This window comes from Dendrobates tinctorius, unplaced genomic scaffold (genome assembly GCF_039654945.1).
Source record: "Dendrobates tinctorius isolate UK_male_01 unplaced genomic scaffold, ASM3965494v1 ptg000192l, whole genome shotgun sequence".
NCBI classification, from domain to species: domain Eukaryota; kingdom Metazoa; phylum Chordata; class Amphibia; order Anura; family Dendrobatidae; genus Dendrobates; species Dendrobates tinctorius.
This window is the reverse complement of record NW_027361859.1, coordinates 901,003-924,597: the sequence shown is the minus strand read 5'-3', so window position 1 is coordinate 924,597 and position 23,595 is coordinate 901,003. Positions and strand designations below refer to the sequence as shown.

Here is a 23,595-nt window from a genome sequence, read left to right as displayed (position 1 = left end):
TGTATTGGTTGAAGGTAACATGGAGTATGAGGTAGAGAAAGTACTGGATTCCCGTCTGGCTAGACGGAGACTCCAGTATTTGGTTAAGTGGAAGGGTTATGGTCAGGAGGATAATTCCTGGGTCTCCGCCTTTGATATTCATGCCAAACGATTGGTGCGTGCCTTTCATCGGGCTCACCCTGATCGCCCTGGTGGCATAGTTGAGGGTTCGGTGACCCCTCCTCAAGGGGGAGGTACTGTTGTGAGTTCATTTTCCCCTTCATTACTGAGGCCCGAGGAACTCCCTCTTCTGGTAAAGAAAGGTAGTGAGCCTGATTGTCAAACACCTGAGGCTGATGATTGTGACTGGCTGAGTGGAGTTACGGACTGGATATAATGCTGCCGACGCCCTTCTGCCCTGCGGGTGATTTCTCTTTGGGATACTTGGAGACCAGTCTGAATTCCTGCTCCTCCAAAGCTAAGTTTGCTGCTCGGCCTTTTGCTTTTGTGCTTTGACTTTGTTTTTCTGGATTTCTGCCATTCCCTACTGGCGTGTGCTGAATTCATTTAGCTCTGTCTTCTGAAAATACCTGAGTGCTGATTCAGTTTTTGAAGCCTAGCTGCTTCAGGGCCTTTTTCATATCAGCTGGTTGGCTTATGTCTTTGATAGGGTTTTGGCAGATTGCAGACAGCAGCCTTCCTGTCCTTTCCTGTCTAGGTAGTTTTGGGGCCCCATCTTTGCTCAGTCTATCTTTCTGTCTGTGTTAGTATTTTCATCTTGCTTCACTGTCATTATATGTTGGGGGCTGCCTATTGCTTTGGGGGTCTGCTCTGGGGCAGTTTAGATTTCCCCTTTCTTTCTTTAGGCCTATGTATTTCTCCGGCTGTGATCGAGGGGTCTAGGGCATCGTAGGAACCCCCCACGGCTACTGCTAGTTGTGTTGATAGGTTCAGGGGTCTGCAATCTGATAGTTGCCAACTTCTCTGGTTTTCTGGACTTAGCTTGTATTTCTGCTTTTGCCTCCTACGGTGACTCATTCATAACAGTCAGCCATTCGTGCCAGACTGTAACAGGCAAGCCTTCCGTGTCCTCACCAACAGGTAAACTGACCAAGGTGTCCTCCTCCACGTTTGGATGACATGAGGTTGGGCTGTGTGAAATCACCCTGTATGGTTCCTTGATCCATATCCTCATGTTCCGCCTGCAATACATCCTCTTTCATTGCGAGCAGAGAGCTTTTCAGAATGCAGATGAGTGGGATAGTGATGCTAATTATGGCCTCATCGCCGCTCACCATCTTGGTGGACTCCTCAAAGTTTTGGAGGATGCTTCATATGTCTGACTTCCATGTCCACTCCTGAGGTCTTATGTGTTGAGGCAAACCTGAAAAACGACAGCCTTGTTGATGTTGGTATTCAACAACTGACCGCTTCTGCTCACAAATCCTTTCTAACATATGCAGTGTAGAGTTCCAACGCATGGGGACATCACACACCAGTCGGTGAGCTGGAATCTGCAATCGCTGCTGAAGCACGGCATGGCGGCTGAAGCTGTAGCTGACTTTCTAAAATGTGCACACGGGCGTCGTACTTTAACCAGCAGATACGGCAGCTCCGGATAGCTTTTTAAAAAACATTGAACAACGAGGTTCAGCACATGGGCCAGTCATGATATGTGTGCCAGTTCGCCTCGCATCAGAGCTGCCACCAGGTTTCTGCCATTGTCACACACAACTGTTGTGAGTTCATTTTCCCCTCCGTCACGGAGGCCTGGTGAACTCCCTATTCTAGTGAAGGAAGGTAGTGAGCCTGATTATCAGGCACCTGGGACTAATGAAGACGATTGGCTGAGTGGAGTCACTGACTGGATTTAAGGCAGCCTACGCCCTTTCTGCCCTGCGGGTGATTTCTCTGTGGACTCTTGGACACCAGTCTGATTCCTGCTCTCCTAAAGCTAGGTTTTCTGTTTTGCCTTTTTGCATTTAAGATTTGTTTTTGTTTTTCTTGCTTTTTGGATTCTGCCACTCCCTGCTGGAGTGTGCAGTGTTCCGTGAGCTCTGTCTTCTGAAAGTACCTGAGTGCTGATTTAGTTTTTGAAGCTTAGTTGCTTCAGGGCCATTTTTATATCAGCTTGTTGGCTTTTGTCTCTGATAGGGTTTTGGCAGATTGCAGACAGCAGCCTTCCTATCCGTTCCTATCTAGGTAGTTTTTGGGCCCCGTCTTTGCTCAGCCTGTCTTTCTGTCTGTGTAAGTGTTTTCATCTTGCTTCACCGTCATTATATGTGGGGGGCTGCCTATTGCTTTGGGGTCTGCTCTGGGGCAGTTAGATTTCCCCTTTCCTTCTTTAGGCCTATGTATCTCTCCGGCTGTGATCGAGGGGTCTAGGTCATCGTAGGAACCCCCCACGGCTACTGCTAGTTGTGTTGATAGGTTCAGGGGTCTGCAATCTGATAGTTGCCAACTTCTCTGGTTTTCTGGACTTAGCTAGCATTTCTGTTTTTGCCTCCTACGGTGACTCAATCATAACACACAACCATGCCTGGCTAGAGATTCAGTGGTGTCAGCCACACATCTGCCTGCTCTTTCAGAGCTGTCGACAACTCTTTAGCATTGTGCGGTTTGTCACCTAAGAAAATTAGCTTCAGCACAGCCTGTTGCCGCTTTGCTTGGCAGTGCTGCACTGCCTCCAGCTTGTGAGTGATGTGCTCATTTTGTACATGGAGGCTGAAGAGGAGGAGGAGGTGGTGCGGGAGATGTACACAGTGGGGGAAACCCTGATTGAGGTAGGGCCCACAATCCTTGGCATCAGAAGAACGAGTTGCATCCTAAACTCTGACTGGGGCCCAGCTTCCACTATGTTAACCCATCGAGATGTACTGTCCCTGGCCACAAGCACTTGTCCATGTGTCCGTGGTTAGGTGTACCTTCCCAGTAAATGCATTGTTGAGGGCATGGGTAATGTTGAGGAACACGTGCTTGTGTAATGCCAGGACAGCACAGCGGAAGAAATAGTGGCGGAAAGCTTCTGTCTCCACGAGCCTAAAAGGCAACATTTCGACCGCAAGCAGACGAGAAATATGAGAATTGAGTACTGTGGCCTGTAGGGTGTTGGCTGCGTATTTATGCTTACGTTCCAATGACTGAGGTATGGACAACTGAAGGCTGCGCTGGGACAAGGACATGGATTTTCTTGATGATGGTGCTATTTGACTGTGGGCAATGCCAGGTGCAGGGCAGGAGGCATCTTTGCATGCACCATGGACAGGGGATTGGCTTGCACGCACAACACTGGAAGAAGCTGTGGTGTCACCCGCAGACACTGTTCCTGCAGCATTGGCTGGGGCCCAGTAAGTCGGGTGCTTTGCTGCCATGTGCCTGATCATGCTGGTTGTGGTAAGGCTGGTAGTTTTGCTACCCCTACTGATGCAGGCATGACAGGTGTTGCAAACGGCCTGTTTGGGGTTATCTGCAGAGTTTTTAAAAAATATCCAGACTCGGGAAGACCTAACAATCGTACTGGCAACTTCCGACAGGTTGGTGTTACGGAGAATGGTTCTACACCTTCTGTCTGCAGCCACCACACTGCTTCTTCCTGCCTGAAGTGGTGTGATGCCTACATCCCCGTGTGCTGCTGTCCTCGCTCTGCATGTCCTCCTGCCAGGTTGGGTCTGTTACTAGATCATTCACCACCTCAACTTCCACTTTCCCACCCTGGTCCTCCTCCTGACTTTCCGACAATTGGATCTCATCATTGTCCTCCTCTTGTGAATGTGGCTGCTCAAAGATTTGTGCATCGCTACATGGAATATCATCTTGCCCCGCTTCAAGTGGACCGGGCGAGAGGCACAAGTCTCCAAATGGAAAACTGAACAGCGCTTCGGAGTGTCCGAGTGTGTGATCAGTTGGCTCAGGGAACTCAGCATGTTGGGAGGAAGGAGGATCAGGGTAAGGAATATGTGGTCCAGATTCACTGCTACTGTGACTTGACCGTGTTGAAGACAGGGTGCTGGTGGATGAGTAACTGGAACCAACAACCTTTTCACACTGCTCAGGCTTCAACAGTGCTGTCTTGCCGCTGTCCCCTAGGACTTCAAACACTAAGGTCCAGCAAGAAGATGTGGGTGTTTTTGGTGGGCCAATTTCAGCTTGCCCACGGCCTCGGCCTGCACCATCACGTCCACTTCCCCATTCCTTGCCACGCGCCTTGCTCATTGTAAATGGACTAGAATATTATACACGATCACTGCAAAAGAGTGATTTGGGAAGCAACTTGTATGTGATACGTGTGCTGGAAAACCACACTTCTACCTATCTGGACTTTAGGTAAAAATGTGTTTTGCCTTATCAGATTTAATAAGTACGTTAACAGACTGCAAAAAAATACAATGTGTAGGCCTAAAATGGCCAAATTTTTGGCAATGATAAATGAGGCCTCTTAGGGAGATAGCACAATGAAAAATGTGTGGCCTGTATTTTTATTTTTTGGCTAACTAGTGCTGTATATAAGTACTGTGACATCCAGGACAAAAAAAAAGGAAAACTGGCCTAAACTGGCCAAACTTTGAGCACGCACAGATATTACCTGGCATGGAGATACCACTACGGCAAATGTGTGGCCTTTTTTTGGCTAAATAGTGCTGTATTTAAGTACAGTGATAGAGTGATAGATACAGCAAAAATAAAATTGAATTTTGGGCTAAAAATACCAAAATTTTTTGCAGACGGATGGATGAGGTGTGTCACAGATATACCACACTGTAAAATATGTGGCCTGTATGTATTTTTTTTTTGGTAGGGGGGGGTCAGGAAAATAGTGTCAAGAAATTGTGTAAGACACTCAAAAAAAAAAAATCTACTCAACCGTACCACATAAAAATTAAATATTTCTCTGCGGACTCTAAAGGGATGTTTGGGACCCCTTTAAAATTGCTGGATTTTCATGCTGTGCTAGGAAAAGGATCTGGCTGTATTGTGCACTGTCAATAAGCATTTCGGGGAAAAAAGGGCTCTGGATTGCTTTGCAATAAAAAAAGCTCTATTAGCCCTGGCCAAAAAACATTTCAAAGCCAATTACACCTGGGCCTAGGTATATACGGCCAATATATCCTACAAATAGCAGCAGCAGCACCAGAACACAGGAAGGGATGGGCCCTCTTGATGATTGTAATGATCTATATACACATATACAGAGCCTGCAGGCCTTGCACAGATGTTTATAGAGCGACGTACACTACCCTGCCTACCTAACACTGGAACGTATATACTCTGGAATTAGTCCTTAGAAGGGCTGTTTGTTTATCTGGATTTGAGTAGTTTATGATGGTAGACCCCACACTGACTAATAAATCCCCAAATCTGACCCTATCTCGGCAGCAGCTCTCTCTACACGATCTCTATCCGGAGCAGAATGCGCCGAGCATGGCGGCGCCCTGTCTCTTATGCCCCAGTTGATGCTGTGCGGCCAGCCAATCACTGCACGACCACAACAAAGATGGCTGCGGCATTTCATGGCCTGGCAGGCAATCCCTGCAGCATGATTGGGCCTCTGAAGTCAGCCAAAAAGCTGGGTGGAGACCCGAGTTCCCACCGAGTAATACCGGAAATGCTCGGTGCTCGCTGAGAACAACGAGTACCGTGATACTCAGCCAAGTAACGAGTAGTTGCGAGCACGTTCGCTCAACACTAATAGATAAATCTATCTATCGATATACAGTATATCTATATACAAACAAATCTGACCAGAACCTCCTAATGTGAACACGTGCAAGCTGCCAAACTGTATTATATAGACAAAAGAAGGGCACAGCAGCACTATGCATGAATCTAGGCCATGTGAAAACACAGAAAAACATTAAAACATTTAATTTATATTTTACTACTCAAAAATATTTTTTTCAAATTTTTTTTAACTTACAGTAATAGATGAAAATGAAGGTTCTGATGGGTCCTGCTCTACTGTATATGCCTCTCTGGCTCTATCAGCCTACTGTTATGGACACTCATGTCAATCCCAGGCTTAGCCTACAATTTATGGACAGGTAAAGCTGATTACGCCACCTGCAGGTCAATGGGAGGAGTGCAAAATCAGGCTGGAGGCAGCCAGAATCAATTGCTTAGGGTATGTACACACGTTGCGGATTTGGCAGTACCATGTAAACCTATGGAAAACAAAATCCACTGTGCACATGCTGTGGAAAATTCCACGCAGAAAGGCAGCGTTTTTTTCCCCAGTATGTCAATTCTTTGTGCGGAATCCGCAGCTTTTTACACCTATTCCATTTTAGGAATCCACAGGTGTAAAAACGCAGGCGAAATCCCCACAAAAACTGCAGAAAATCCGCAGGTAAAACGCCGGTCATTTTACCTGTGGATGCGGAAAAATCCACACTGAAATCCACAACGTGTGCACATACCCTAAATATACAGAAAACCTGGTGCTGCTGTGCTCTTTTTTTGTCTGTATCTATCGACATATCTATCTATCTATAGACATATCTACTTTATCTATCTATAGACATATCTATCTATAGATAGAAAAAAATCTGCGTTAGCCAGGGTCACACCTGCGAGAATCTCGCACAAGTCTCGGACCTCAATATCCGGCACTGCCGCCAGCACTCAGACCGGAGCGCATAGAAAAACATGCAGCCGCACACTCCGGTCCCGAGTGCAGGCGGCAGTGCCAGGAATTGAGGTGCGACACTCGTGCGAGTTTCTTGCAAGTGTGGCCCCGGTCTTAAACGCAATATCTGTTTAATTAAAAAAAGGGGGAAAAAATTGCGGCCCCTGGAGAGCGGTAACATCTCCCGATGTGACAGCTCTCAATGGGAGATTGTCGTGGGACACTCGGTATTAAATGGATTACGTCAGAACAGGGAGTATACTGTTGGTGGTTTTTTTTCTTTGCAGGGGATCGAGGGCATTGGGGATTAGCTGTATGGTGAGTATGTACTGTATGTGTGTATGTTTTTTTGTATTCAACTACTGTGCCATCATCGGCTAATGCTGTCACTGTAGCAAACAAAGCCGGATGGGACTAGTAGTCCCATCGGACGATGCCTGCCTACACACAAACCCGCACACACAGTCACCCGCAGGCAGAGACACATACAGTGGGGAAAAAAAGTATTTAGTCAGTCAGCAATAGTGCAAGTTCCACCACTTAAAAAGATGAGAGGCGTCTGTAATTTACATCATAGGTAGACCTCAACTATGGGAGACAAACTGAGAAAAAAAAATCCAGAAAATCACATTGTCTGTTTTTTTTTCATTTTATTTGCATATTATGGTGGAAAATAAGTATTTGGTCAGAAACAAGCAATCAAGATTTCTGGTTCTCACAGACCTGTAACTTCTTCTTTAAGAGTCTCCTCTTTCCTCCACTCATTACCTGTAGTAATGGCACCTGTTTAAACTTGTTATCAGTATAAAAAGACACCTGTGCACACCCTCAAACAGGCTGACTCCAAACTCCACTATGGTGAAGACCAAAGAGCTGTCAAAGGACACCAGAAACAAAATTGTAGCCCTGCACCAGGCTGGGAAGACTGAATCTGCAATAGCCAACCAGCTTGGAGTGAAGAAATCAACTGTGGGAGCAATAATTAGAAAATGGAAGACATACAAGACCACTGATAATCTCCCTCGATCTGGTGCTCCACGCAAAATCCCACTCCGTGGGGTCAGAATGATCACAAGAACGGTGAGCAAAAATCCCAGAACCACGTGGGGGGACCTAGTGAATGAACTGCAGAGAGCTGGGACCAATGTAACAAGGCCTACCATAAGTAACACACTACGCCACCATGGACTCAGATCCTGCAGTGCCAGACGTGTCCCACTGCTTAAGCCTGTACATGTCCGGGCCCGTCTGAAGTTTGCTAGAGAGCATTTGGATGATCCAGAGGAGTTTTGGGAGAATGTCCTATGGTCTGATGAAACCAAACTGGAAATGTTTGGTAGAAACACAACTTGTCGTGTTTGGAGGAAAAAGAATACTGAGTTGCATCCATCAAACACCATACCTACTGTAAAGCATGGTGGTGGAAACATCATGCTTTGGGGCTGTTTCTCTGCAAAGGGGCCAGGACGACTGATCCGGGTACATGAAAGAATGAATGGGGCCATGTATCGTGAGATCTTGAGTGCAAACCTCCTTCCATCAGCAAGGGCATTGAAGATGAAACGTGGCTGGGTCTTTCAACATGACAATGATCCAAAGCACACCGCCAGGGCAACGAAGGAGTGGCTTCGTAAGAAGCATTTCAAGGTTCTGGAGTGGCCTAGCCAGTCTCCAGATCTCAACCCTATAGAAAACCTTTGGAGGGAGTTGAAAGTCCGTGTTGCCAGGCGAAAAGCCAAAAACATCACTGCTCTAGAGGAGATCTGCATGGAGGAATGGGCCAACATACCAACAACAGTGTGTGGCAACCTTGTGAAGACTTACAGAAAACGTTTGACCTCTGTCATTGCCAACAAAGGATATATCACAAAGTATTGAGATGAAATTTTGTTTCTGACCAAATACTTATTTTCCACCATAATATGCAAATAAAATGAAAAAAAAACAGACAATGTGATTTTCTGGATTTTTTTTTCTCAGTTTGTCTCCCATAGTTGAGGTCTACCTATGATGTAAATTACAGACGCCTCTCATCTTTTTAAGTGGTGGAACTTGCACTATTGCTGACTGACTAAATACTTTTTTTCCCCACTGTATATATTCACCGCACACACATAGTCTCCACCCACACATTCATTCTCCTCCCTATCTGCAGCGTTTCTCGCACGAAACTCCGCAGCAAAACCGCAGATCTTTTTAAACCTGTGGTTTTGCTGCAGATTTGAGTGACTCAATGGAAGCCAATGGGTGCAGAAATACTGCAGATCCGCAAAAAAAAATTGACATGCAGAAAATAAAACGCTAGAAATCCGCACGCATTTTTCCACAGGATGTGCACACCAATTCTCAAATTCCCATTGACTAACATTGGTGGGGCGCTAAGCTGCAGATTTCATGCAATTCTGAGCGTCCAAAAACGCTGCGGATCCGCATCAAAATCTGCAGCGTGTGCACATAGACTTAGATTTTTAGGGGCAGAATCAAAGCTTTTCTGTACTATTAGAAAAGCGTTAAAAACTCTGCTTCATATCTGCCCCAAAATTGCCTCATATAAGGGGGAAAACACATAAAAGAAATGCAGCAAACATGCAATAATCAGAAAAGATTGTTATTGCGCTCTGTGGTGCGGAAACCTGCGGAAAGAAGGCAGCATTTACGCTACATGTGAACACGGCCTCAGCATTACAATATTTATGGGTTTAATAGAGAAAGATATCAATCACGTCAGTTACTGATCCCCGTAAATAATCTGATCGCTGTGATGTGCGGGTCGTCACAATTACAGTGAAACCAAATGTATCTGTGTTATGTGCTGAATAGTGATGTTTATTATGTTAAAAAAAGCATTAAAATTACTTTTTTTTTTCAGTTTCACGTTTTTCATCATTATTTTTTAGTAATTTCATAGGATGAAAAAAATTATTTTTCCCCCACTAGAATACAAATCCATCCATTATACACAGCAGTGTCTTTCTATCCGTATAATCTGCCTGTAGTACGGATCAAGGACACAGAATTCTCTCTGACCCTATCAGAGCTTGTGGTTCAGCAGCATAAAAGCCTGTGTGAGATGTCTTATTCCTCTGGGTTTGAGACCGGGAGACTCCATGAAAACATAAGTTCATTTTATTTGTAATTGCTTATTATTTTTACTACTTTTATAGGATCAAAAATGTTATTCTTCACCTCAGTATATAGGGACCATAAATATACATAGTTATACACAATGTATCTCTATGAACGTGGATAAGCTGCTTCTGGCTTCATTGTCTGCTGTACAGGACAAGATAACCATATTCTCCTCCCTCCATCATAGTGGGCTGTAGCTCAGTGGTAAAGCAACATCCAGGGCGCAGAGCGGTGAGTTTGTTCCCTGTGGAGACCCGATCACACCGTGTGATCTGCAATATTCACCCAATTTCAGGAAATAATGTGATTGGTCATCTGCAATTTCATTTATGCAGAGAGCAGCCCCGTCCCCGAGGAGGAGCCGTGTAGAGGGAGCGAGGAAACCTGCGTATAGAAGCTTGGAGAAAAACTGTGATGTGACAGTATTCGGGACTTCCTGCCGAATCCAAGATGGCTGGTAACCATACATCCATAATCCAGAGTGACATATAAGAGCTCGTACCTACAAATGTCTCCATGCTTAACTTTCTATAAACTTTAACCCCTTTACGACATGTGCCGTACATGTACGGCGCATGTTGTGTCTCTCCCATTGATGTGGGCTCTAGCGATGAACCCACATCTTTCCTGGCACATGTCAGCTGATTATTATTGCTGATATGTGCTCCTAACAGCTGCAGGTCTAATCACAATCCACTCGCAGCTGTTAGCATGTTAAATGTCACTGTCATTCTCTGACAGCGGCATTTAATGTGATTGCGCTGGAAGTGTCACCAATCCTGCCCATTGGCGAAATATCACATGACTGCAGGTCGCCGATGGTTTAGCATGACCACCCAGGGTCTACAGGAGACCCCTGTGGTTGTCATTGCCAGATTGCTATGAGCACCGCCCAGCGGACCTGTTCTATGCGGCACAAGCGATCGGATGATCGCAGCTTCTAGTCTCACATGGAGACTATTGAAGCCAGTGTAAAGTAAAAAGAAAATGTTTTTAAAAAATTCAAATCACCTCTCGTTCACCCCATTCACCCCATTCAAAATAAAACAGTTAAAAAAAATTAAAAATACTCATACTTGGTATCGCTGCATTCAGAATCGCCCGATCTATCAAGAGTTAAAAAGAATTAATCCAATCGGTAAACATCGTAACAAGAAAAAAAATCAAAACATCAGAATTATGTTTTATTGGTTGCCGCAACATTGCATTAAAATGCCATTACGGGAGATAAAAAGATTGTATCTACACCAAAATGGTAACACTAAAACTGTCAGCTCTGCGAGCAGGAAATAAGCCCTCACCCAACCCCAGATCACGAAAAATGGCGACTTTTTTCTTTACAAACTTTGATTTTTTTTCAGCAAAAATCAGTGGTGTCCTTCATAAGCACAACTGCTGGTCCCACAAAAAACAAGCCCTCATACGGCAAGATTAATGGAAAAATAAAAAAGTTATGGCTCTGGGAAGTAGAGGAGCAAAAAACAGAAACGCAAAAAGCAAAATGGGCTGCGGCGTGAAAGAGTTAAAGATTCTACAATATAAATGTAATAGAATATTGCACCAGGCCAGAAAATCCCTGACAGGCTGCAGTACACATCACAACCACTAGGTGACCACAGGAGAAGACACAGGACAGACATCACACAGATGAGGACTGCCAGCACTTCTCAAGCCACTCCAGCTCTGTCATTACTCTCCCCTACCTAATAGACAAACATCAGAAATAGAAACATCCCCTCCACTAATCCCCTCATAACAGGTAAAAATCACCTTTTCTCACGATTTATGTATTAACAATAATTTCAATAGCACAAACAATAAAGTAGAAAGTAAATAATGTATTTTATATAATGTTCCCATAGCAATAAAATCTAATAAATATATACAGTACACATATAAGTACATGTGACTGTATGGGAGCAGTGTGTGCACAGTACGTGATTTGGGAAAAGCGCGAGAGGACAGCACCTCCAAAAACCATACAGTGATCTAATGCCTCTCGGCAGAAATATCTAACTGAACATGAGGTTCTTAGATTAACATTCTGATCAGACTGTATGACGCCCACTGCCACATCACGGCAAACCTTGTACTGGGTCCGAGCGCCCTAACGGAGCGGAGCCGCGTGCCGACCACTGCCACAGCAGCACCAGCAGGGCCGACGGCCTGGTGCCCCACAGCCCACATGCTACAAGACTGAGACCCCAGGACTCCAGACCGCGCCGCCCCGCCAGCACAAAACCAAAGCAAAAAATGGCCGCCATACAGCACCCACACCAAATGAAAGAAGTACTGAAACTCACCTTCCTCCAGCTTCTCAGTGAGAGCAGAAAAAGGGCTAGACCCCTTACTTTGCAGTCTCCTGCTAATTAACATCATGCAAAATGTGAGTTGCATGGGGGCACTGTGTGTGCAGTATGTGATTGTATGGGAGCAATGTGTGTACAGTATATGATTGTATATGAGTAGTGTGTGTACAGTGTGTGATTGTATAGGAGCAGCGTGTGTACAGTATGTGATTGTATGCGAGCAGTGTGTGTACAGTATGTGATTGAAAGGGAGCAGTGTGTGTACAGTGTGTGATTGTATGGGAGCAGCATGTACAGTATGAGATTGTATGGGAGCAGTGTGTGTACAGTATGTGATTGTATGCGAGCAGTGTGTGTACAGTGTGTGATTGTATGCGAGCAGTGTGTGTACAGTGTGTGATTGTATGTGAGCAGTGTGTGTACAGTGTGTGATTGTATGGGAGCAGTGTGTGTACAGTATGTGATTGTATGCGAGCAGTGTGTGTACAGTGTGTGATTGTATGTGAGCAGTGTGTGTACAGTGTGTGATTGTATGGGAGCAGTGTGTGTACAGTGTGTGATTGTATGAGAGCAGTGTGTGTACAGTATGTGATTGTATGGGTGCAGTGTGTGTACAGTATGTGATTGTATGCGAGCAGTGTGTGTACAGTGTGTGATTGTATGTGAGCAGTGTGTGTACAGTGTGTGATTGTATGGGAGCAGTGTGTGTACAGTGTGTGATTGTATGGGAGCAGCGTGTACAGTATGTGATTGTACAGTATATGAGTAGTGTGTGTACAGTGTGTGATTGTATAGGAGCAGCGTGTACAGTATGTGATTGTATGTGATCAGTGTGTGTACAGTATGTAATTGTAAGGGAGCAGTGTGTGTACAGTGTGTGATTGTATGTGAGCAGTGTGTGTACAGTATGTGATTGTATGGGAGCAGTGTGTGTACAGTATGTGATTGTATGGGAGCAGTGTGTGCAGTATGTGATTGTATGGGAGCAATGTGTGTACAGTGTGTGATTGTATGTGAGCAGTGTGTGTACAGTATATGATTGTATATGAGTAGTGTGTGTACAGTGTGTGATTGTATAGGAGCAGCGTGTGTACAGTATGTGATTGTATGCGAGCAGTGTGTGTACAGTATGTGATTGAAAGGGAACAGTGTGTGTACAGTGCGTGATTGTATGGGAGCAGCATGTACAGTATGTGATTGTATGGGAGCAGTGTGTGTACAGTATATGATTGTATGCGAGCAGTGTGTGTACAGTGTGTGATTGTATGTGAGCAGTGTGTGTACAGTGTGTGATTGTATGGGAGCAGTGTGTGTACAGTGTGTGATTGTATGAGAGCAGTGTGTGTACAGTATGTGATTGTATGGGTGCAGTGTGTGTACAGTATGTGATTGTATGCGAGCAGTGTGTGTACAGTGTATGATTGTATGTGAGCAGTGTGTGTACAGTGTGTGATTGTATGGGAGCAGTGTGTGTACAGTGTGTGATTGTATGGGAGCAGCGTGTACAGTATGTGATTGTATATGAGTAGTGTGTGTACAGTGTGTGATTGTATAGGAGCAGCGTGTACAGTATGTGATTGTATGTGATCAGTGTGTGTACAGTATGTGATTGTAAGGGAGCAGTGTGTGTACAGTGTGTGATTGTATGTGAGCAGTGTGTGTACAGTATGTGATTGTATGGGAGCAGTGTGTGTACAGTGTGTGATTGTATGGGAGCAGTGTGTGTACAGTATGTGATTGTATGGGAGCAATGTGTGTACAGTGTGTGATTGTATGGGAGCAGTGTGTGTAGAGTGTGTGATTGCATAGGAGCAGCGTGTACAGTATGTGATTGTATATGAGTAGTGTGTGTACAGTGTGTGATTGTATAGGAGCAGCGTGTACAGTATGTGATTGTATGTGATCAGTGTGTGTACAGTATGTGATTGTAAGGGAGCAGTGTGTGTACAGTGTGTGATTGTATGTGAGCAGTGTGTGCACAGTGTGTGATTGTATGGGAGCAGTGTGTGTACAGTATGTGATTGCATGGGAGTAGTGTGTGTACAGTGTGTGATTGTATGGGAGCAGTGTGTGTACAGTATGTGATTGCATGGGAGTAGTGTGTGTACAGTATGTGATTGTATGGGTTCAGTGTGTGTACAGTATGTGATTGTGTGGGTGCAGTGTGTGTACAGTGTGTGATTGTATGGGAGCAGTGTGTGTACAGTATGTGATTGTATGGGAGTAGTGTGTGTACAGTGTGTGATTGTATGGGAGCAATGTGTGTACAGTGTGTGATTGTATGTGAGCAGTGTGAGTACAGAGTATGATTGTATATGAGTAGTGTGTGTACAGTGTGTGATTGTATAGGAGCAGCGTGTACAGTATGTGACTGTATGCGAGCAGTGTGTGTACAGTATGTGATTGTAAGGGAGCAGTGTGTGTACAGTGTGTGATTGTATGTGAGCAGCGTGTGTACAGTATGTGATTGTATGGGAGCAGTGTGCGTACAGTGTGTGATTGCATGGGAGCAGCGTGTACAGTATGTGATTGTATATGAGTAGTGTGTGTACAGTGTGTGATTGTATAGGAGCAGCGTGTACAGTATGTGATTCTATGTGAGCAGTGTGTGTACAGTATGTGATTGTAAGGGAGCAGTGTGTGTACAGTGTGTGATTGTATGTGAGCAGTGTGTGTACAGTATGTGATTGTATGGGAGCAGTGTGTGTACAGTGTGTGATTGTATGGGAGCAGTGTGTGTACAGTGTGTGATTGTATGTGAGCAGTGTGTGTACAGTATGTGATTGTATGGGAGCAGTGTGTGTACAGTGTGTGATTGTATGTGAGCAGTGTGTGTACAGTGTGTGATTGTATAGGAGCAGCATGTACAGTATGTGATTGTATGAGTAGTGTGTGTACAGTGTGTGATTGTATAGGAGCAGCGTGTCCAGTATGTGATTGTATGTGAGCAGTGTGTGTACAGTATGTGATTGTAAGGGAGCAGTGTGTGTACAGTATGTGATTGTAAGGGAGCAGTGTGTGTACAGTGTGTGATTGTATGTGAGCAGTGTGTGTACAGTATGTGATTGTATGGGAGCAGTGTGTGTACAGTGTGTGATTGTATGTGAGCAGTGTGTGTACAGTATGTGATTGTATGGGAGCAGTGTGTGTACAGTGTGTGATTGTATGTGAGCAGTGTGTGTACAGTGTGTGATTGTATAGGAGCAGCATGTACAGTATGTGATTGTATGAGTAGTGTGTGTACAGTGTGTGATTGTATAGGAGCAGCGTGTCCAGTATGTGATTGTATGTGAGCAGTGTGTGTACAGTATGTGATTGTAAGGGAGCAGTGTGTGTACAGTATGTGATTGTAAGGGAGCAGTGTGTGTACAGTGTGTGATTGTATGTGAGCAGTGTGTGTACAGTATGTGATTGTATGGGAGCAGTGTGTGTACAGTGTGTGATTGTAAGGGAGCAGTGTGTGTACAGTGTGTGATTGTATGTGAGCAGTGTGTGTACAGTATGTGATTGTATGGGAGCAGTGTGTGTACAGTGTGTGATTGTATGTGAGCAGTGTGTGTACAGTGTGTGATTGTATAGGAGCAGCGTGTACAGTATGTGATTGTATATGAGTAGTGTGTGTACAGTGTGTGATTGTATAGGAGCAGCGTGTACAGTATGTGATTGTATGTGAGCAGTGTGTATACAATATGTGATTGTAAGGGAGCAGTGTGTGTACAGTGTGTGTATGTGAGCAGTGTGTGTACAGTATGTGATTGTATGGGAGCAGTGTGTGTACAGTGTGTGATTGTATGGGAGCAGTGTGTGTACAGTATGTGATTGTATGGGAGTAGTGTGTGTACAGTGTGTGATTGTATGGGTGCACTGTGTGTACAGTATGTGATTGTATGGGAGCAGCGTGTACAGTATGTGATTGTATGGGTGCAGTGTGTGTACAGTATGTGATTGTGTGGGTGCAGTGTGTGTACAGTGTGTGATTGTAAGGGAGCAGTCTGTGTACAGTATGTGACTGTATGGGTGCAGTGTGTGTACAGTATGTGATTGTATGGGAGCAGTGTGTTTACAGTATGTGATTGTATGGGTGCAGTGTGTGTACAGTGTGTGATTGTATGGGAGCAGTGTGTGTACAATATGTGACTGTATGGGTGCAGGGTGTGTACAGTATGTGATTGTATGGGAGCAGTGTGTGTACAGTGTGTGATTGTATGGGAGCAGTGTGTGTAGAGAATGTGATTGTATGGGAGCAGTGTGTGTATAGAATGTGATTGTATGTGAGCAGTGTGTGTACAGAATGTGATTGTATGGGAGCAGTGTGTGTACAGTGTGTGATTGTATGGGAGCAGTGTGTGTAGAGAATGTGATTGTATGGGAGCAGTGTGTGTACAGAATGTGATTGTATGTGAGCAGTGTGTGTACAGAATGTGATTGTATGGGAGCAGTGTGTGTATAGAATGTGATTGTATGGGAGCAGTGTGTGTACAGTGTGTGATTGTATGGGAGCAGTGTGTGTAGAGAATGTGATTGTATGGGAGCAGTGTGTGTACAGGATGTGATTGTATGGGAGCAGTGTGTGTACAGTATGTGATTGTATGGGAGCAGTGTGTGTACAGTATGTGATTGTATGGGTGCAGTGTGTGTACAGTATGTGATTTGCTGAAAAGCGCGAGAGGACAGCACCTCCAAAAATCATACAATGATCTAATGCCTCTTGGCAGAAATATCTAACTGAACATGAAGTTCTTAGATTAACATTCTGATCAGACTGTATGACGCCCACTGCCACATCACGGCAAACCTCGTAGGGGGTCTTAGTGCCCTAACGGAGAGGAGCCGTGTGCTGACCATTGCCACAGCGGCAATGCATCGGCAGGGCCGATGGCCTGGTGCCCCACAGCACCCATGCTGCAAGACTGAGTCCCCAGGACTCCAGACCGCTCCGCCCCGCCAGCACAAAACCAAAGCAAAAATGGCCGCCATACAGCACCCACACCAAATGAAAGGAGTACTGAAACTCAACTTGCTCCAGCTCTTCAGTGAGAGCAGAAAAAGGGCTAGACCCCTTACTTTGCAGTCTCCTGCTAATTAAAATCATGCAAAATGTGAGTTGCATGGGAGCAGCGTGTACAGTCTGTGATTGTATGGGAGCAGCGTGTACAGTCTGTGATTGTATGGCAGCAGTGTGTGTACAGCATGTGATTGCATGGGAGCAGTGTGTGTAGAGTATGTGATTGTATGGGTGCGGTGTGTGTACAGTATGTGATTGTATGGATGCAGTGTGTGCACAGTATGTGATTGTATGTGAGTAGTGTGTGTACAGTATGTGATTGTATGGGAACAGCGTGTACAATATGTGATTGTATGGGAGCAGTGTGTGCACAGTATGTGATTGTATGGGAACAGCGTGTACAGTATGTGATTGTATGGGAACAGCGTGTACAGTATGTGATTGTATGTGAGTAGTGTGTGTACAGTATGTGATTGTATGGGAACAGCGTGTACAGTATGTGATTGTAAGTGAGTAGTGTGTGTACAGTATGTGATTGTATGGGAACAGCGTGTACAGTATGTGATTGTATGGGTGCAGTTTATGTACAGTGTGTCATTATATGGTAGCAGTGTGTACAGTATGTGATTGTATGGGTGCAGTGTTTGTACAGTATGTGATTGTATGGGTGCAGTGTGTGTACAGTGTGTGATTGTACGGGAACAGCATGTATAGTATGTGATTGTATGTGAGTAGTGTGTGTACAGTGTGTGATTGTATAGGAGTAGCGTGTACAGTATGTGATTGTATGGGAGCAGTGTGTGTACAGTATGTGATTGTATGGCAGCAGTGTGTGTACAGTATGTGATTGTATGGGAACAGAGTATACAGTATGTGATTGTATGGGAGCAGAGTGTGTACAGTATGTGATTGTATGGGAGCAGTGTGTGTACACAGTATGCGATTGTATGTAAGCAGTATGTATATAGTATGTGATTGTATGGGAGCAGCCTGTACAGTATGTGATTGTATGTGAGTAGTGTGTGTACAGTGTGTGATTGTATAGGAGCAGCGTGTACAGTATGTGATTGTATGGGTGCAGTGTGTGTACAGTATGTGATTGTATGGGTGCAGTGTGTGTACAGTATGTGATTGCATGGGAGCAGTGTGTGTACAGTGTGTGATTGTATGGGAGAAGTGTGTGTACAGTGTGTGATTGTATGTGAGCAGTGTGTGTACAGTATGTGATTGTATGGGTGCAGTGTGTGTACAGTATGTGATTGTATGGGAGCAGTGTGTGTACAGTGTGTGATTGTATGGGTGCAGTGTGTGTACAGTGTGTGATTGTATGGGTGCAGTGTGTGTACAGTATGTGATTGTATGGGAGCAGTGTGTTTACAGTATGTGATTGTATGGGTGCAGTGTGTGTACAGTGTGTGATTGTATGGGAGCAGTGTGTGTACAATATGTGACTGTATGGGTGCAGGGTGTGTACAGTATGTGATTGTATGGGAGCAGTGTGTGTACAGTGTGTGATTGTATGGGAGCAGTGTGTGTAGAGAATGTGATTGTATGGGAGCAGTGTGTGTATAGAATGTGATTGTATGTGAGCAGTGTGTGTACAGAATGTGATTGTATGGGAGCAGTGTGTGTACAGTGTGTGATTGTATGGGAGCAGTGTGTGTAGAGAATGTGATTGTATGGGAGCAGTGTGTGTACAGAATGTGATTGTATGTGAGCAGTGTGTGTACAGAATGTGATTGTATGGGAGCAGTGTGTGTATAGAATGTGATTGTATGGGAGCAGTGTGTGTACAGTGTGTGATTGTATGGGAGCAGTGTGTGTAGAGAATGTGATTGTATGGGAGCAGTGTGTGTACAGGATGTGATTGTATGGGAGCAGTCTGTGTACAGTATGTGATTGTATGGGAGCAGTGTATGTACAGTATGTGATTGTATGGGTGCAGTGTGTGTACAGTATGTGATTTGCTGAAAAGCGCGAGAGGACAGCACCTCCAAAAATCATACAATGATCTAATGCCTCTTGGCAGAAATATCTAACTGAACATGAAGTTCTTAGATTAACATTCTGATCAGACTGTATGACGCCCACTGCCACATCACGGCAAACCTCGTAGTGGGTCTTAGCGCCCTAACGGAGAGGAGCCGTGTGCTGACCATTGCCACAGCGGCAATGCATCGGCAGGGCCGATGGCCTGGTGCCCCACAGCACCCATGCTGCAAGACTGAGTCCCCAGGACTCCAGACCGCGCCGCCCCGCCAGCACAAAACCAAAGCAAAAATGGCCGCCATACAGCACCCACACCAAATGAAAGGAGTACTGAAACTCAACTTGCTCCAGCTCTTCAGTGAGAGCAGAAAAAGGGCTAGACCCCTTACTTTGCAGTCTCCTGCTAATTAAAATCATGCAAAATGTGAGTTGCATGGGAGCAGCGTGTACAGTCTGTGATTGTATGGGAGCAGCGTGTACAGTCTGTGATTGTATGGCAGCAGTGTGTGTACAGCATGTGATTGCATGGGAGCAGTGTGTGTAGAGTATGTGATTGTATGGGTGCGGTGTGTGTACAGTATGTGATTGTATGGATGCAGTGTGTGCACAGTATGTGATTGTATGTGAGTAGTGTGTGTACAGTATGTGATTGTATGGGAACAGCGTGTACAATATGTGATTGTATGGGAGCAGTGTGTGCACAGTATGTGATTGTATGGGAACAGCGTGTACAGTATGTGATTGTATGGGAACAGCGTGTACAGTATGTGATTGTATGTGAGTAGTGTGTGTACAGTATGTGATTGTATGGGAACAGCGTGTACAGTATGTGATTGTAAGTGAGTAGTGTGTGTACAGTATGTGATTGTATGGGAACAGCGTGTACAGTATGTGATTGTATGGGTGCAGTTTATGTACAGTGTGTCATTATATGGTAGCAGTGTGTACAGTATGTGATTGTATGGGTGCAGTGTTTGTACAGTATGTGATTGTATGGGTGCAGTGTGTGTACAGTGTGTGATTGTACGGGAACAGCATGTATAGTATGTGATTGTATGTGAGTAGTGTGTGTACAGTGTGTGATTGTATAGGAGTAGCGTGTACAGTATGTGATTGTATGGGAGCAGTGTGTGTACAGTATGTGATTGTATGGCAGCAGTGTGTGTACAGTATGTGATTGTATGGGAACAGAGTATACAGTATGTGATTGTATGGGAGCAGTGTGTGTACACAGTATGCGATTGTATGTAAGCAGTATGTATATAGTATGTGATTGTATGGGAGCAGCCTGTACAGTATGTGATTGTATGTGAGTAGTGTGTGTACAGTGTGTGATTGTATAGGAGCAGCGTGTACAGTATGTGATTGTATGGGTGCAGTGTGTGTACAGTATGTGATTGTATGGGTGCAGTGTGTGTACAGTGTGTGATTGCATGGGAGCAGTGTGTGTACAGTGTGTGATTGTATGGGAGAAGTGTGTGTACAGTGTGTGATTGTATGTGAGCAGTGTGTGTACAGTATGTGATTGTATGGGTGCAGTGTGTGTACAGTATGTGATTGTATGGGAGCAGTGTGTGTACAGTGTGTGATTGTATGGGTGCAGTGTGTGTACAGTGTGTGATTGTATGGGTGCAGTGTGTGTACAGTATGTGATTGCATGGGTGCAGTGTGTGTACAGTATGTGATTGTATGGGAGCAGTGTGTGTACAGTGTGTAATTGTATAGGAGCAGCGTGTACAGTATATGATTGTATGGGTGCAGTTTATGTACAGTGTGTGATTATATGGTAGCAGTGTGTACAGTATGTGTTTGTATGGGAGCTGTGTGTATACAGTATATGATTGTATGTGTGCAGTGTGTGTACAGTATGTGATTGGATGGGAGCTGTGTGTGTACAGTATATGATTGTATGGGTGCAGTGTGTGTACAGTATGTGATTGTATGGGTGCAGTGTGTACAGTATGTAATTGTATGGGTGCAATGTGTGTAAGGGATGTGATTGTATGGGTGCAGTGTGTGCAGGGCCGTGATCGGGGCATTACAGCCCTGACTGGCATATGGAGCCTGTGAGAATCATGTGGGAATAGTGGATGAGGGTAGTATATCTCGCCCAGATTCCTTTCCTATGTGGCCTAGTCTGGTCAGTATCGCACCTGCTTGCTAATGAATAATGGGAGGTGGATATAAAAGGATGCCAGGTGGTTGTGTGAGTGTCTCAGCCTGGGAACACAGAGAGCCTGTCTGTGTGAGAGACACACGTGAGTGGAAGCAGTGCCCACTGCAACTGTGGTTTGGCTGGACGGGAGAAGCCCGCCAGTTGGTAGTTAGGTTGTCCATTGTTTAGTTAGTGCCGGACAGGCAAGGATTTGTTTTATGTTTTATTTCCTTTTGCATTGCTTTCACCATTAATAAACCTGACCCAGGGTCAGTTACACCCGAATCCCAGCTCTGCGCCTGAGTTTCATGCTGAACTCACGTGACCTTTGACCCCAGCAAAGCCGATCCCGGAGTGTTTTATCACAGGCCCGATCAGCAGAGGGGGCCTGCATCGGGCCCTGTCACCTCTACCCATCGAGCCCCACTGCCCGGTCCCCAGCGGCAGGATTCTGCCGATCAAACTGAACCTGCGTCCAGGACATAGGTTCAGTTAGTCTATTGCCGTGTGCAGCCGCATGGCCATAGTTAAAGCTGCCAGCCAATCAGAGGCTGGCAGCTGACGTCAGCGCACTTGTCGCCGGTGTCTGACATCATTGTCAGTCGCCGGTGAGTGCGCGCTTTCTTGTTGGGGTGAGGATCGCTCGCCGATGGAGCACGGCAAGCCAGGTGAGATGAAAGGTTGTTTTTTTTTTTGGGGGGGGGTTTAGTTGAAAGCGGCAATGCCGGCAAGCCAGGCCCGGCAGGATGGAGACAGGGCAGGATGGAGATGGGGCAGAATGGAGATGGGGCAGGATTGGGGGCAGGATTGGAGACACTGTTGGCAGAATGGAGACACGGAGCATGATTGGAGGCACGGGGCAGGAAGAAAGACATGGGGGCATGATTGGAGCCACTGGGACAGGATTGGAGACACTGGGGGCAGGATTGGAGACAGATTATGCAGGATCATGGGGCAGGATGGATATGATGGACACAGATGAGACAGGATGGGGAGATCATATGGGGCAGAATGGATAACTCATAAGGGTGGGATAGGAGAACATATGGCTGAAGCCAGGAATGAGACACACGGGGGCCAGGATTGGGGATATTATTACCATAGGGGCTAATTAAGGGATATTATTACTGCAGTGATGTATTTTGAGTATGCTGTTTTAAATGGGGGGTAGTCCTGATACTGTGTAGAGTGATACTATGTTGCCTTTTTTTCTTCATGTGGTGTAATGTAGAAGTTGGGGAAAAAAAAAAGTAATGTGTTCTGCAAGCGGGGCTCTAGATAACTGTGTTATTTCCTGCAGAGACAAGTCCTACCCACCCATCTCTTGTGTGACATGCGCATAAAGAGCCGTCTACACCACGTGCCCACACCAGGAAGCGCCTGTCTGAATCCTGTTCATTTAGACACTGTTCATATGTTCAGGTTTTAAATGCATTAGATAGTGACTGCTCCACTAAGGTTTACCGTGACGAGGTGGAGTGGCTTGGTATACATTTTTTGCAAAAAACATATCGACTAAATACCCTGTATTTGTTATATTTTTTACCAGCACTTGCTGACTACTATTATATTTTTTACTGCAGAGTATTTTTGCACATTTGTCATTCTGTGTTTTCATTTTGTGTTTCAGTCAGTGGGTGGTGTGAACACTGTCCGACTGACTTGTTCACATTTGTGCATGTCACATGTGTTTTTAACCCCTTCACTACCAAGGGTGGTTTGCATGTTAACTCCCGGGCCAATTTTTACAATTCTAACCACTGTCCCTTTATGAGGTAATAACTCTGAAACGCTTCAATGGATCTTGGTGATTCTGACAATGTTTTCTCGTGACATATTGTACTTCATGTTAGTGGTAAAATTTCATTCAAATAACTTGTGTTTATTTTTGAAAAAAAACAGAAATTTGGCGAAAACTTTGAAAATGTCGCAATTTTCCAACTTTGAATTTTTATGCTCTTAAATCACAGAGATACAGCACACAAAAAACTTAATAAATAACATTTCCAACATATTTACTTTACATCAGCATAAATTTGGAACGAAAATTTTTTTTGTTAGGTAGTTATAAGGGTTAAAAGTTGACCAGCGATTTCTCATTTTTGCAACAACATTTTATTTTTACGGACCACATCACATTTGAAGCCACTTTGAGGGGTCTATATGAGAGAAAATACCCAAAAGTGACACCATTCTAAAAACTGCACCCCTTAAGGTGCTTAAAACCACATTCAAGAAGTTTATTAACCCTTCAGGTGCGTCACAGGAATTTTTTAGAATATTTAAAAAAAAATGAACATTTAACTTTTTTCACAAAAAAAATGCTTCAGGTTCAATTTTATTTATTTTAACAAGGGTAACAGGAGAAATTGTACTGCAAAACTTATTGTGCAGTTTGTCCTGAGTG

The 23,595-nt window shown here is 44.8% G+C and overlaps 1 pseudogene; it reads left to right on the top strand.

Annotated features, from left to right (window-relative positions):
* The first annotated feature begins 2,696 nt into the window (after window positions 1-2,696).
* The window catches only part of LOC141055929 (fibroblast growth factor receptor substrate 2-like), a 42,659-nt pseudogene continuing 21,760 nt past the window's right edge, over window positions 2,697-23,595 (top strand).